General features: G+C 39.0%; 1 protein-coding gene across 2 annotated transcripts in view; it reads left to right on the plus strand.

The window, feature by feature from the left end:
• The window catches only part of CENPP (centromere protein P), a 225,166-nt gene that overhangs the window by 129,367 nt on the left and 81,925 nt on the right, over positions 1-13,874 (plus strand). The window lies entirely within an intron of this gene.

The raw sequence follows: 13,874 nt of genomic DNA on the forward strand, positions 1-13,874 counted from the left end.
TTGACAGCTGATAGTTGCAAATAAAAATAATCTCTTTTTTTTTTAAATTTCAGGGTGTGTGTAAGTTTGTCTTACCCCCTAAATGAAAAAGTGACACTTAGTGATAGCCTGTGATGACATCATTCCTATTATGCATTGACTGCACAACGAGATATTGAGCTTGATGTAATTTCAGATGACAAATTAGCATCTTTGAGATAAAAGAAATAGTTCAGTTGCATTTAAAGGTGGTATTGTTGATAATAAGCATTCCTTCCCTAACTTTTGTGGTTTTAAATTCTTGGTTTCATGTTAAAAGTGGAAAGGGAAAAAACAGTCCTCTTGTCAGTACGCAATAGTGTGTGTTGGCCTATATTAACAACAAAGCATCCTTTCAATTTTATTCTGGTTTGATACATGGAGAAAGCAAGGGAGTCCACAAAAATTGGACTAGTTTGGACATTTTCAGCTTTACCAAGTCTTGGGCTCATCACCCTTGTTCTTTAAAACAAACCATAGTTCTGTGAGTTGGACATAATGGAGAACTGAAATTTAAAAGAAACCATGATATCTGTGCCAGCAATTACATGCAACGAGAATCATAGGAAAGCAACAGAAAGACTAAGTAACAGGTCTTTATAAAACATCATCATCATCATCATCATCATCATCATCATCATCATCATCATCATCATCATCATCATCATCAAGAAATGTCCAGATCATTGACATTGTAATTCCAGGGGATGCCAGAGTTGAAAATAAAGAATTTGAAAAACTAATAAAGTGCAGAGAGCTGCCAATCAAAACATCTCGCCTCTGGAAGAAACACACTTGAGTGATCATCAGGGCTCTAGGAACAATATGAAGAAATTTCACAAAATGCTATAAGCATTTGCAAATCTCGGAAAACACACCATCAGAGATACGAAAAACAGCAGTATTAGGTACAGCATACATACCATGGCAAAATTTAACAGATACTTATGTTTTCGGTTAAAACTTCTATCTGTTATCAGAGGTCCCCACCCCCGCTCTGTGACCCAGCAGCGGTCCATGGCCTATCCAGGACTGAGCCGTGGACACAGATCTCCCACCCACCCCCTGCAAGTGCTGTCGCACGCATGCACACAAGTACATTCTACCCCTGTGCTTGTGTTGTGCACATGCGTGCATGGCAGCCCCCACAAGTGCTGTTGTGCGCATGCACACGAGCAAGTTCCAACCCTGTGAGTGTGCTTGTGTACATGTGCGTGAGTGGGGGGGCAAGTGCAATGTGCACATGCACATGAGAGCTCCCCCCACTGTGGGAGCGCTATACCCCCCCCCTGACTGGTCCACAGTTGGGAAGAGGTTGGGGACCACTGTGCTATATAATATCAGTCCATGTTTTTATAATTTTGACTGTGCCTGGTGTTTTTGAAGAAGAATATACCACTGCAAATATAGGAAACTGTCACCATTTACTAGCTATGTAAGGAAATGGAAGGAAACTGGGAACTATAGTTATACTAACATGGAGCTGTGTAAAATCAATTCAGAAAAAGATGTTTTTCATGAGCTTCTTGTGCAGAGTTGTTTGTCAAAGTCACAAGGTCAGACAGTCCAGAGAGAAGAGATGCAACAAAAACCACTAACTGGGAGAAGATAAGACACCTGGAATTCAGATCACGAGAATTTTGGGCAGTGATCGGAGTGTTCTGAATTATGCCTACTTGGACTTAATTGGTTGACAGCTTGAAAGTGTAATGAAGAAGGTATTCCTAAAGAGATGTAAAATGAGAGGTTCTGTGTATGTGGAAAGGTCCATGAATGCTGTGAAATGTGAGACAGAGAGGCTTTAAGAAGGAGAGGGGGGAATAGCCCAGCTTCTAGATGCCAACATGTAGGGACTTAAAGATGATTATCTGTTTATATTTTAATTAGAAATTTTAAGTTTATTTAAACATTGTAATGGGTGGATATGCTCAATGCTTATGCTTTAAAGCTACAACTGTATTCTAATTAGACTTTATTTTCATAATAAAACAAATATAATTCTTCAACAGAGGACTAGTCCCTTGGTACAGCAGGACTATCTAAATCCGGTATGGATGGAAGAAAGTTAATAGTTGCTACTGTAAATAGAGGTCCTACTATCCTACTTTATAAGGCTGGAGTGTATTCTAAGGAAACACATAATCTATGTTTTATTGCTTTGGAAGCGATCAAGGTTACTTTTAAGGTTCAGACTTGTCTATGGGGTTTCCTACACACTTCTGAGGCCTAAAGGACCTACTTCAGGAAATCAAGGTGGTAGTTTTGTGCCCAGAGGGACTCCCTGACCAGGATCATTACAAGCTATATTTATGATGGCCAAAATCCTGTTCCTTAGTATAAGCCAATAATATTCACATTTTCAAAAGGACACCTCTGCATGAACATTTTACAAAACATTTTTCATTGATTTTTTTTTAAGTGGAGGGTGTTTTCTGAATGCAGTGTGACTTAAATCTACACATTTTCTAGTTTTGGAAACAGGCCAAGATATCTAATGTATGACATAGTCATCTAGTGATCTGTTTTGACTTTAGTTGAATCTGGCTTCTTTCAAACAGCAGCACATTGTTTGTATTGCCTGCTTATGGAAAATTCATTATTTCAGTTGTGGGATTACTTTTGATCTTTCAACATTTCTTGACAAGCAGAAGTAAATATTTAGACAACCACAGACACTGAGCAAAAGCTTTAATGCTGTTTTATCAATAGCTATATTCAGAGAAGCCTTTTTAAAGAAGATCCAACTCATACATTGTACCTTTTACATCTCTCTGTGCTTTATAAATTGAACCATTTTGAAACTGCTGGAAGAGTGGAACATGACTGTTGCCTTGAGATATACTGGTATACTGCATTAGATAGCCAAAATAAGATCTGTATGCTAAGTCACAGGATATTTTTTCTTGAAAGTTGCTTCTAGATGATAAATATAGCTACTTGAGATTTTTGGAAACAAGTTTTACCTGAATGATTTTTTTATGTACTTGTTTTATTTGCATGCTACTTTTCTCCCTGTACGGGATTGAACTGTGCACACTTACGAGTACAAGAGTTCTCGCCATGATTCATTGTGCTTGGGAAGCAAGATGTGTTCTCTTAATATATTTTAGGTGCATTTATTGCTGTATTATGATTGGCTGCTAGGGTAGTTGTGAATACCAAGTTGTGCAGGATTGGGTTTAAGGTTACACTGACATTTTGAAGGGCAGCATTTTAAAATATAAAGAAAACTGCCCTATGACTAAGCAGTCAGCCTCTCTCTTTTTCTCTTTCAGATCTATACAAGAGCATGTACTCTAGATACATAATCACTACTATATGTGGAATCACTCTTGTCTGCCAGGATGAGACCAAGGATCTATTTAGTTTACCTCTGTTTCCTCACCATTGGCCTTACAGTTACTTCTGGAAAGCTCAAAGTGATGATAACTACACACCCAAGTTATTTGTTTCTAATATCAAAGACTTAATGTCTCAGAATGTGGAGATTCTACTTAGTGATTATGGTTACTGGATTTATGAAACTGTTTTCCAAAAGTCATATGTTGCTATGTGCCACCGAGTCGTTTTCTACCTCATGGCAACCCTAAGAATTGATAATGTCCAAATGGTCCTGTTATTACTGCCTTGCTAAGGTCTTGCAAATATAAAGCAGTGGCTTTCTTTTTGCATATACTGTAAATATCAGAAAACCCTGAGAGCAAAGGTTGTTTTTAACACAGCATCCAGCTTCCCACAATGCCAACAAGATATTAATGTCGGGCCCACTATAGCTAACCTCTTGTTAAAAGCTGTATAAATTACTCCTACAAGCTGTGGATAAAATCCACTGGCCCACACTGCCTGTGAAGACCAGTTTGGTGACACAAGTGAACAGAATGCTATCCATGTTATAGTCTCTTGTGCGGAAACTACACATTTTTAGACTGGTAGGAAATATGTTTTAATGAGGAAAATGTGATGTAATTCCAAATATTACTCAAATATTAGTCAAAAATTACTACTTTAGAAAGGAATGCTTTGACATGAACAATACCAGATAATCATCTTATGTTGGCATGTAGTTTCAAGTAAGTAATTCCTTGTTAGTGTCTTCCGGGAAAGTTGTAAAACTTAATGATTTTTTAAGATGTCATGCTAAAGGTAAATCTGTTAAATTGTTCAAGATCTCTGGACTTGCCATATTTATGGGGAAGTAGGTATATCAGTCTATTTAGCAAAAACAAAGAAGAGTTTTAATAGCAGTTTAAAGCCTGATAAGCTGTAGTGAGCTACAGTCCATTTCATCAAATGCAGATTGCACCATTCTGGCATACAGTATTTTTACTCTCTCACGGTTCCTCTGGAATCCTAACAAAGTATCTGTCTGGAGCACCACTCTGTCAAGACCCCCCCCCCAAAGTAGTGGGAAGGGGACACATATTTGAGACAGCAGTGTGAGAACTGTTTCTTTTAAAGCTGCTCAACAGAAGGAAAACAAGGGGTTTTTTGAAAGGCTATTATCTGATGACTGATCATATTGGCATAATTGACTTTTGATGATCCTAAGAATTAGTGACCTTTAGAAGGTCTTGTCATTAACAGCCCTGCTTATTTGCTGCGAACTTAAAACTATGGCTTCCGTTATTGAGTATATATATTTATTTATTTGGTCTTCCTATTTTCTTGCTGCCTTCCACTTTCCCCAACATTATTGTCTTTTCTAGTGAATCCTGTATTTTTATGAGGTACTCAAAGTGTGATAACTTCAGTTTTATCATGTTTGCTTCTAGAGAAAGTCAGGCCTAATTTGATCTAGTACCCTCTTATTTGTCTTTTTGGTGATCTGTAAGTTCTCTTCCAATGCCATAATTGAAATTAATCGAATTGTGTTTCCTGCCTGCTTTCTTCACTGTCCTTCCACATTCAGTCATAATAATTGGGAATGTCAAAATGTGCATGATTCTGGCTTTGTCTCCTTACATCCTTACTAGAGATGGGGTGAATATAAAAACAGATCAGCTTTATGAACGAAAATAGCCAATTCGCTAAATATTCGTTGATCTGCATTCATCAAATTTTAAGTCCTGACAAATATGGATCGACAAATATTTTTCCATTTATATTTGTCCTTCTTAAAAAATTTTTTTAAAAAAAAATACATTCTGCCCACTGATCAACTGATCGGCAGGCCAATAGGTGCCCCACACACACAGCCACCCACCCCCACAGCCTACCCCCATTTCCTTCCTCTCCCTACCTTAGCCCCCCCACCCCCGCCAACACCCCCTTACCATAATCGCCGCCACTGCCGAGGTCTCCATCTGGCCTCTGCAGCCACAGCATGTAAAAAGGGAGACTGGTTGCCCTTTGCAAAGATGGCGGCTGCAGCTTCATTTAGGGTAGGGAAGCTGCAGCTGCCATCTTTACAAAGGGCAACCTGGTCCAGTGCGGTGGTGCGACAGTGGGCGGGATGGCAGCGGGGGATAGCAGTGGTAGCATGGGATGACAGTAGGGGTAGGAGTGTTTTTTAAAAAATAACTTCATTATTTGTCGCTTCATGGGGGCAACTTTTGACAACTCACGAAGCAGGACAGCTCGCCAAAATGGTGAGTCGTCCCCATCTCTAATCCTTACACTTGAGGGTCATTTCTTGTTCCTTTATGTTTGTCCTTACAAGTCTCAATCTCTTTCTGATTTCTTGACCACAGTCTCCATTTGGATTTATGATTGAACTCAGTTGCAGAAAATCTTTAACAATATCCATTTCTGTATTGTCAGTATTAAATTTATGTTACACTTCTCTAGTCATGATTATGTCTTCTTAATAATCAACTACAATTCAACTTTTTTCTTTGCTTTCTTCTTTTACGTCATTGTTACTTTCTCCTAGTAGTATCTTTTCCATCTGATGGTACTGATTCTTTATGCTAGTCTTGCACAAGGTGTAACTAGTAGAAGAGAGCCATCGTGGTAAAGTGAATAAAGGATTTGAGTAGAACTAAAGAAGTTGAGGTTCATCTATGATGCTCATGGGATAGACTTAGGAAGATTGAAAGTTTTATATGACTTTTATTGTTCTTGCCAAATCAGAACACATTGAGGGTTGAGGCTGTGTTGGTGGAATCTAAGGGCTGAACAATTCAGTTGATAATATGGGATTGAGTATATGAGGAAAACTGAGAGTGAAAAGGTACAGCATGGCCTTTCTGACAAATTTTACAATGCAGCCAAGAAAAGACGCTGAGAATGGAATAGGTTCTGGTTTGCGATGCCGCCAGAGGACCAAGATCATATGGCAGCATCTAGTATGAGTGAATTCTTCACCTAAGTCTGTGGCTCTATTCATTTTTACTTGAAAGTCAATAGATTTTTACACTAAGTATCTACCCTTTATGGTTTATGCCTTGCATTGCTTGGAAGAAGCATTCTAAATGGTGCTTGCTTGCCCTGCCTTGCCCCCCTTCCAAGAAGCCTCAGATATGTGGATATTTTGAAACTATTTTGTGGCAGCATTCATGTAATTCAAAAGAGACCAGTCATTTATATTTTATGCTTGCGTAGTCTGGAAAATGAAACTTTCATTTTACAAAAGCTATCTAAAATGCAAAACCTAACAATTATATGATTCTTGATGCAAGGAGTTTATGTTATTCCCATTATAGTTTTCTTTTTGCTGGCCAGCATTACAGCAAAAACACTGGGTATTGGTCACTAATCATGTATAAACGTATTCTTGAATAACACTATTTTTGGACTTCAGTTTCTTACTCAAACTATACAATTGATTGAAAATGGCCTCTTTTAAGGTCTAGTATTATGATGCTCAAGTTATAAACCATCTAATCATCTCCTGTGAAATAAAAATCTAAAATATTATTTGGTTAGTAGATATGTAATCTACATATTGTAATTTACTGAAAATATAGTGTTTTACATTCATCCTTCTACCAGCTTTGCAAATATTTATACTGTGGTTAGGGAATTGCCATAGATGATTGCAAGTGCAATGAGTCAGATGTATAATGCAGTATTTAACAAAGGAAGTAAAGACAGTTGAAGGCATTTCCAGACTTTACTTTTAATCTCTATCCTTTAATCTCTTGTTTTTTTTAAACTCAGTGAGCAAATGTAGAATTAATTGTGTCTTTTAGACAAAGGGTCATGAACTTGATAAACAAGAGTTAATAGGGCTCTGGGTTTTTGGCAGGAAAAATAAATGGTTGCAGGAGTATCCTGGGGATCTCCTCCTCCTCCTATGTATTTGTTTAAGGATTTGCGCTTCACTTTTCACAAAGTATAAAACATTTTAAAATAATATTAGCTATGAAAAATTTCAAAAGTAGAATCTTCTAAGCAGCTCGAGAGGCAAAAACATTTAAAGTTTCAAAGAAGCAGCAGGATTTAAAAAAAATCTGTTTTTATATATATCCCTGAAAGATTCATAGTTGACATCTACACCATAGTTCTATTCTCTCAGTTTTTTCTGCAATCTTTTGTGGTACAGCAGCAGTTGTTCACATACAGTCATGTAAAAAGAAAGTACATCCTCTTCAATTTCTATAGTTTTATGTATCATGACATAAAAAATCATCTGGTCCATAGCAGATCTGAAAATTAGGTAAATGCAACCTCAGATGAATAACAAAACACGACATATAACATTGTTACATTAGTGTTAAATTTTTATTGAGTAGGCTGCAGATGGACATTGTTGCCCTGCAAGAGATGAGATTGCCTGACATAGGATGCTCTAGCCTTGCTAGTATTATGATCACACTTAGTTATCATAGTGCTGATTGTGATACTGATCACTGCCTGGTGTGTAGCAGAGTCAAACTGTGAATAAAGAGATTGTATCACACAAAAAAGAAAGGAAGACCACATAGTGACATCAGCAAGACTTGTGATCAAAGAAAAGTGGAGGAATTTGCCCAAGCACTTGAGGAAACCCTTCCAGGCCCAGCTGAAGCAAATGCACCTGAACGATGGGAACATTTCAAGAACACTGTTTATAACACCGCCTTGGCCACATTTGGCAAGAAGACCAAAAAGACAGCAAACTGGTCCGAAGCCCATTCAGAGGAGTTGATGAGGATAAGAGGAGAGCTGTAGTAGCATACAAAACCTGTCCTAGTGAGTACAACTTGCAGGCTCTTCGAGTTGCTCGTAGCAAAGTCCAACACGTTACCAGGAGATGTTCTTAAAATTATTGGCTTCAGCTCTGCTCTCAGATACGCTATCAAGCAGGCTTTAGGTCCAATACAGAAGAAATCTGCTCCCTTGAAGTCTGCTACAGGAGTGATTATCCAGAACCAATCACAGCAGTTGGACCACTGAGTGCAGCACTACTCTGAGCTATATTCCAGAGAAAATATAGTAACCAAAGAAGCACTAAATAACATTGAGTGCCTGCCTGTCTTGGAAGAGTTGGACAGTGAACCAACTTTAGCAGAAATAAAAGCGGCTATGGATTCCCTCGCTTCTGGCAAGGCACCTGGGAAGGATAACATCCCTGTTATGGAAGTGCGGTAAAGAGATCATCACCACCGAGCTGTATGAAATCTGTCTTTGCTGGAGGGAAGGTGGAGTACCACAGGACATGAAGGATGCAAACATCATCACATTGTACAAGAACAAAGGTGCCAGGGGCGACTGCAATAACTACCATGGCATCTAGCTTCTCAGTGTTGTAGGGAAGCTGCTTGCCTGTGTTGTGCTGAAGAGACTCCAGGTGCTTGCAGACAGAGTCTATCCAGAATCACAGTGTGGATTTTGAGCTAATAGAGCCACCATTGACATGGTATTCTCCCTCAGACAGTTGCAGGAGAAATGTAAGGAACAATGACAGCCACTCTTCGTGGCCTTCATAGATCTTACAAAGGCCTTTAATTTGGTTAGCAGGGACAGCCTTTTAAAAATACTTCCCAAGATTGGATGTCCAACTCAACTCCTTAACAGCATCAGGTCTTTTTATGAGGAAATGGAGGGCACTGTAGTTTTTGATGGCTCAACATTAGATCCTTTTGACATCAGAAGCGGAGTGAAACAGGGCTGTGTCCTTGCACCGACCCTGTTTGGGATCTTTTTTGCTGTCATGCTGAAGCACACCTTTGGAACTGCAAGACAAGGCGTCTATCTCGGGATTAGAACAGATGGAAAGCTCTTTAATCTCTCTAGATTGAGAGCAAAGACCAAAGTTCATCTGAAATGCACCTGGGACTTCCTCTTCACCGATGATGCAGCCGTTGTTGCCCAATCTGCTGAAGACTTCCAACAACTCAGGACTCGTTTTAGCAAGGCCTGCCAAGATTTTGGACTAACAATCAGCCTGAAGAAAACACAAATCATGGGCGTGGACTCACCTCCCTCTATTACCATCTCCACAGAAGAATTGGAGATTGTTTATGATTTTGTGTACCTTGGCTCAACAATCTCTGACACTTTCTCACTAGATGTCGAGCTGGATAAACGCATTGGCAAAGTAGCTACCATGTTCTCTAGACTCACAAAGAGAGTATGGCTTAATAAGAAGCTGAAGCCATATAGCAAGATCCAGGTCTATAAACCCTGTGTCCTGTGTACTGCAGTGAGTCCTGGACCCTTTGTGCACATCAGGAGAGGAAACTGAACACATTTCATATGTGTTGTCTCCGACGAATTTTTGGCATCACCTGGAAGGACAAAATTCCAAATAGAGTACTCCTAGAACAAGCTGGAATTTTTAGCATGTGTACATTACTGAAACAGTTACATCTACATTGCTTCAGGCATGTTGTGAGAATGGCTGACGGTCAGATTCCAAAAGATCTCCTGTATGGAGAATTAGTGCAGGGAAATTGCCCCAGAGGGAGACCACAGCTGCGATACAAGGATATCTGCAAGCGGGGTCCTAAGGCCTTAGGAATGGACCTCAAAAGATGGGAAACCTTGACATCTGAGCGTTCAGCCTGGAGGCAGAGGGTGCATCATGACCTCTCCCAATTTGAAGAGACCCTTGTCCAGCAAGCCGAGACAAAGAGGCAGTCACGAAACCAGCAATATCAGGGAGCTGGACAGGGGACAGATTGTATTTGTCTTCATTGTGGAAGGGATTGTCACTCTCGAATTGGCCTTCTCAGCCACAGTAGATGCTGTTCCAAGTCCTCTATTTAGAGCATGATACCATAGTCTCTTGAGACTGAAGGATGCCTAATCTATTGTTACACATTCCATTAGGTAAATACACCCTCAGATGGATAACAACAGATGACATGTCGTAATTTATTTTACAAAAATAATTATTTTTATCATGTCCTGATATGTTAAACCATAGAATTCAAAGTGAGTGTATTTTCTTTTTCATATGACTGTAGCTCATTTTCAGCTATTTAAAATTTTCCTGATAGTCTACTGAAAGTCAACCACTATTACATAATGCAGCAATATTAGCAAGGCTTGTTTGTGTTTCTGCCGCTGCACATTCACACACATCTATTTGTGGAGTGTGAAAGAGAACAGTGACAGATGTGCTGTTTCATAACTGCATAGGTGTGGCAAGAATGATTTCATCAATGGTGCAGATTGTTGTTAATTAAAGTACCCCCGGTATGATTTCAGTTGATGCATGACTTGCAAACAATGAGACAAAGGTGCACACAATCCAAAATCATAGTAGGAACTATTTAATTAGCAACAATGTGCTACACCCCATCATGTCATACTTGCTGTGTTGGTGTAGCTACACAACAGCATACAGGCCAGTGTTGCTTACGAAAATCAGCATGGGTTGTGTAAGGGTAAGTCTTGCTTCACAAGCTTTTTAGAATTCTTTGAAAAGGTCAACAGGCATGTGGATGCAGGCGAACCAGTGGATATTGTCTATCTAGATTTTCAGAAGGCATTTGATGCGGTCCTTTACCAAAGGCTGCTGAGAAAACTCCTGTCGGGGGAGAAGAAGGAAAGGTCCTTTGATGGACTGAGAATTGGTTGAGAACCAGAAACAGAGAGTATGTGTCAGTGGGCAATTTTCAGAATGGAGAGAGGTGAAGAGCGTTCTGCCCCAGGGATCTGTCCTGGGATCAGTGCTTTTCAACCTGTTCATAAATGATCTGGAGACAGGGATGAGCACTGAGGAAAGGTCCATCGCAAGTTACAAACCATGATGGGGATGTACGTATAATCTCCAGAATTCAAAGAAAGGTGCCTCCAAATGCCAGATCCAGGGGAGTGGGATCAGGAGACAGGTATCTAGTTGTCTTCTGTGCTTCCAGAAGCATCTGGTGGGGCCACTGTGAGATCCAGGAAGCTGGACTAGATCAACCCTTGGCCTGATCCAGCAGGGCTCTTGTGTTCTTATATTCTTATGATTTTTTCCTTCTGAGTCATGCACATCTGAATTACAACTGCATTTCCAGGCAACTCCAGCACCTCTCCCAGCACTACATTCTGGGTACAAACATGCGGACCATAGCCACATATACCAAAATACCTATAATTTATAACAATATGTCTTCCAAAACCTAGCTATTTGTCTTTTCTTGCCACTTTTCTGCCTGAGTTTGAACAATTCCAGCTTTTCCCATTCAGCCATTCATTCAATTAAAGGCTTTTTTTGCAGGAAATGTTGTACCATTACTTCCTGAGATTTGGATCACAGTATACGTAGACACACACAACATAATTATAAGCATGTATATTAAACATGAATTTGACACAACTCCGGGAGGCAGTGGAAGATAGGAGGGCCTGGCGTGCTCTGGTCCATGGGGTCACGAAGAGTCAGACACGACTAAACGACAATGATATTATGCATGTCAAAGAACCTGAGCTAGTTGCACTTCACACTCTTTGTACACTTAATGACAAAGATGTATGCCACTAAACAAAGTTTCAAGCAGGGCCTTGTTGCTAAGGTAATTTACAAGTGGAAATAAAAGGCAAAAATGCAAAATATTACAGATGTAGTAGTATCTTTTAAACTTCAAAACAGTTTACAAAATGGTCAATGATATAATACATACCAAAGCTTGTATGTGATTTCTTTTAGATCCTGTCAAATTAATATTTTAGCCACCTTATTACTGTTCTGTACAAATCATCTTGTTTTTCAAATGGTGAGATAAATGGAATAATAGATCAGAACTTTTAAAGGAAATTACATATTAGCAAGTAATGAATCATATTTAAGGCCTAACTGATAATTTGGTACACAGATGACAGCACCCATTTGTAAGTATGTTATGGTTCTACATGTCAACAGTATGATATAATATTTTAAGATGTGGAGCAGCTGTTTCAGTATAAAATGTAGTTTGACTCATGGGAACTATGGGTCATATCTAGACAACCTCTGATTTTCATCCACCTAAACTTGTGAATAGACTGATCCGTGCTGTTCAGATGATACAGTAATTTTATCTTTTACTGTTTGCAGATGATATAGTAATTTATTTTTTACTGGGGGGATCTGACAGTAAAGGGTGAAAGAAAGATTTACACAAAAGAGGCAACTCAAAAGAAAATGTGAATGTTTTTGTGTATCTTCTTTTGTAAATATAAATCATTTGTGTTTTAGAGGCTCTTTCAGCAATTAGCAAAAGAGCATAAATTACACAAAAGAGAGTCTCTTCCATGTTTTGGGTCTTCATTTAAGAAAGACCCAAAAGTGTCTAGTGCCCTGTGCCCTGGCATCTAGATGCCCACCTAGAGTGGTCTTATAGACCAGATGGGCGGGGTACAAATCAAATCAAATCAAATCAAATCAATCAATCAATCAACTCATGTGAGAGTGGAAGCAATGCTAAGAAAATTGGGAAAGGAAGGATAACCACTGAGTGTGGAATGCTCCAAGACAGAGAATTGCCTCATTGTCAAAACCAGCGAAGTCAGAAGATGTTCTCTGATGCTTGTTTGTAGCAAATGTTCAGGTACCCTATGGGCAGCAGCATCGTGTTTCAATCCATAGTGAAGTTGATCAAGCAAAATATGATTTGGCAGTGACAGTGCTAAAAACAAAATTCTTTGTCATGTACCTTACCTTAATTTTCCTGTGCTTTCTTGTGGTTTCTTGCCAAAAAAGTGCAATATTGTATAGTGCTTCACTGAACTATAGAACTACCTGTTCTTTTCTTCAGTGAAAATAGCCACAACAGGGCTAATGGATGTGGAATTAATCTCTACTTTTAGGAAAAACTTAAGTCAATAAAAATCTTTAGAACATACACATGATGATTTCAACAGCAGCTTCCGCAGTTGGAAATGGAATGTTTATTCTGGAACAACTGCATCATTTTATGGCTGTTTTCCATGAATTCCAGAATCTGGTATGTGAATTACTGGGGAAAAACCATGTTGCTACTACATCATAGTAATGTAATTCATTCTTGTCATCATCTCAGTTAACACAGATTGGTAAGATGACTTTCTGATTCAGCTTGTTTTTCCTGAACATGTTTTACATTGCCACAGGGAACCTTGACAGTAATTGCAAGTGGGTTTTTATAGTGCTTGTTCTGTATTTTTAGAATGTGTGTTTGGGACCACATAAGTGATATAAACAAGTGTCAACTATTTTTAAGTGAAGATTTTTGCAGACACATTTGCTAATTCAATGTGCCAGAAGCCCAGACGTTTCCCTTTCTACCATGAGGCAACTGTACTTGGGTTTTCCTAGATAAGAAAAGGGTCTTTTGATTATAATCGAAGTCACATAGTTTTTGCACAATATTAACGATTATAGCATTTTTGAATGAAGTACAAGAAGAGTAGGCTGAGAAGAAATATAGTTATGATCATGACCAAATTTACATTATCATCCCAGCCAACCTGGCTTCAAGAGGTAGTATTTCAGATTATGATGTTGACGCTTTCTTTAGTCCAGTTCAGATAGAGCCCCT

This window comes from Pogona vitticeps, chromosome 2, assembly GCF_051106095.1.
Source record: "Pogona vitticeps strain Pit_001003342236 chromosome 2, PviZW2.1, whole genome shotgun sequence".
NCBI lineage: Eukaryota > Metazoa > Chordata > Lepidosauria > Squamata > Agamidae > Pogona > Pogona vitticeps.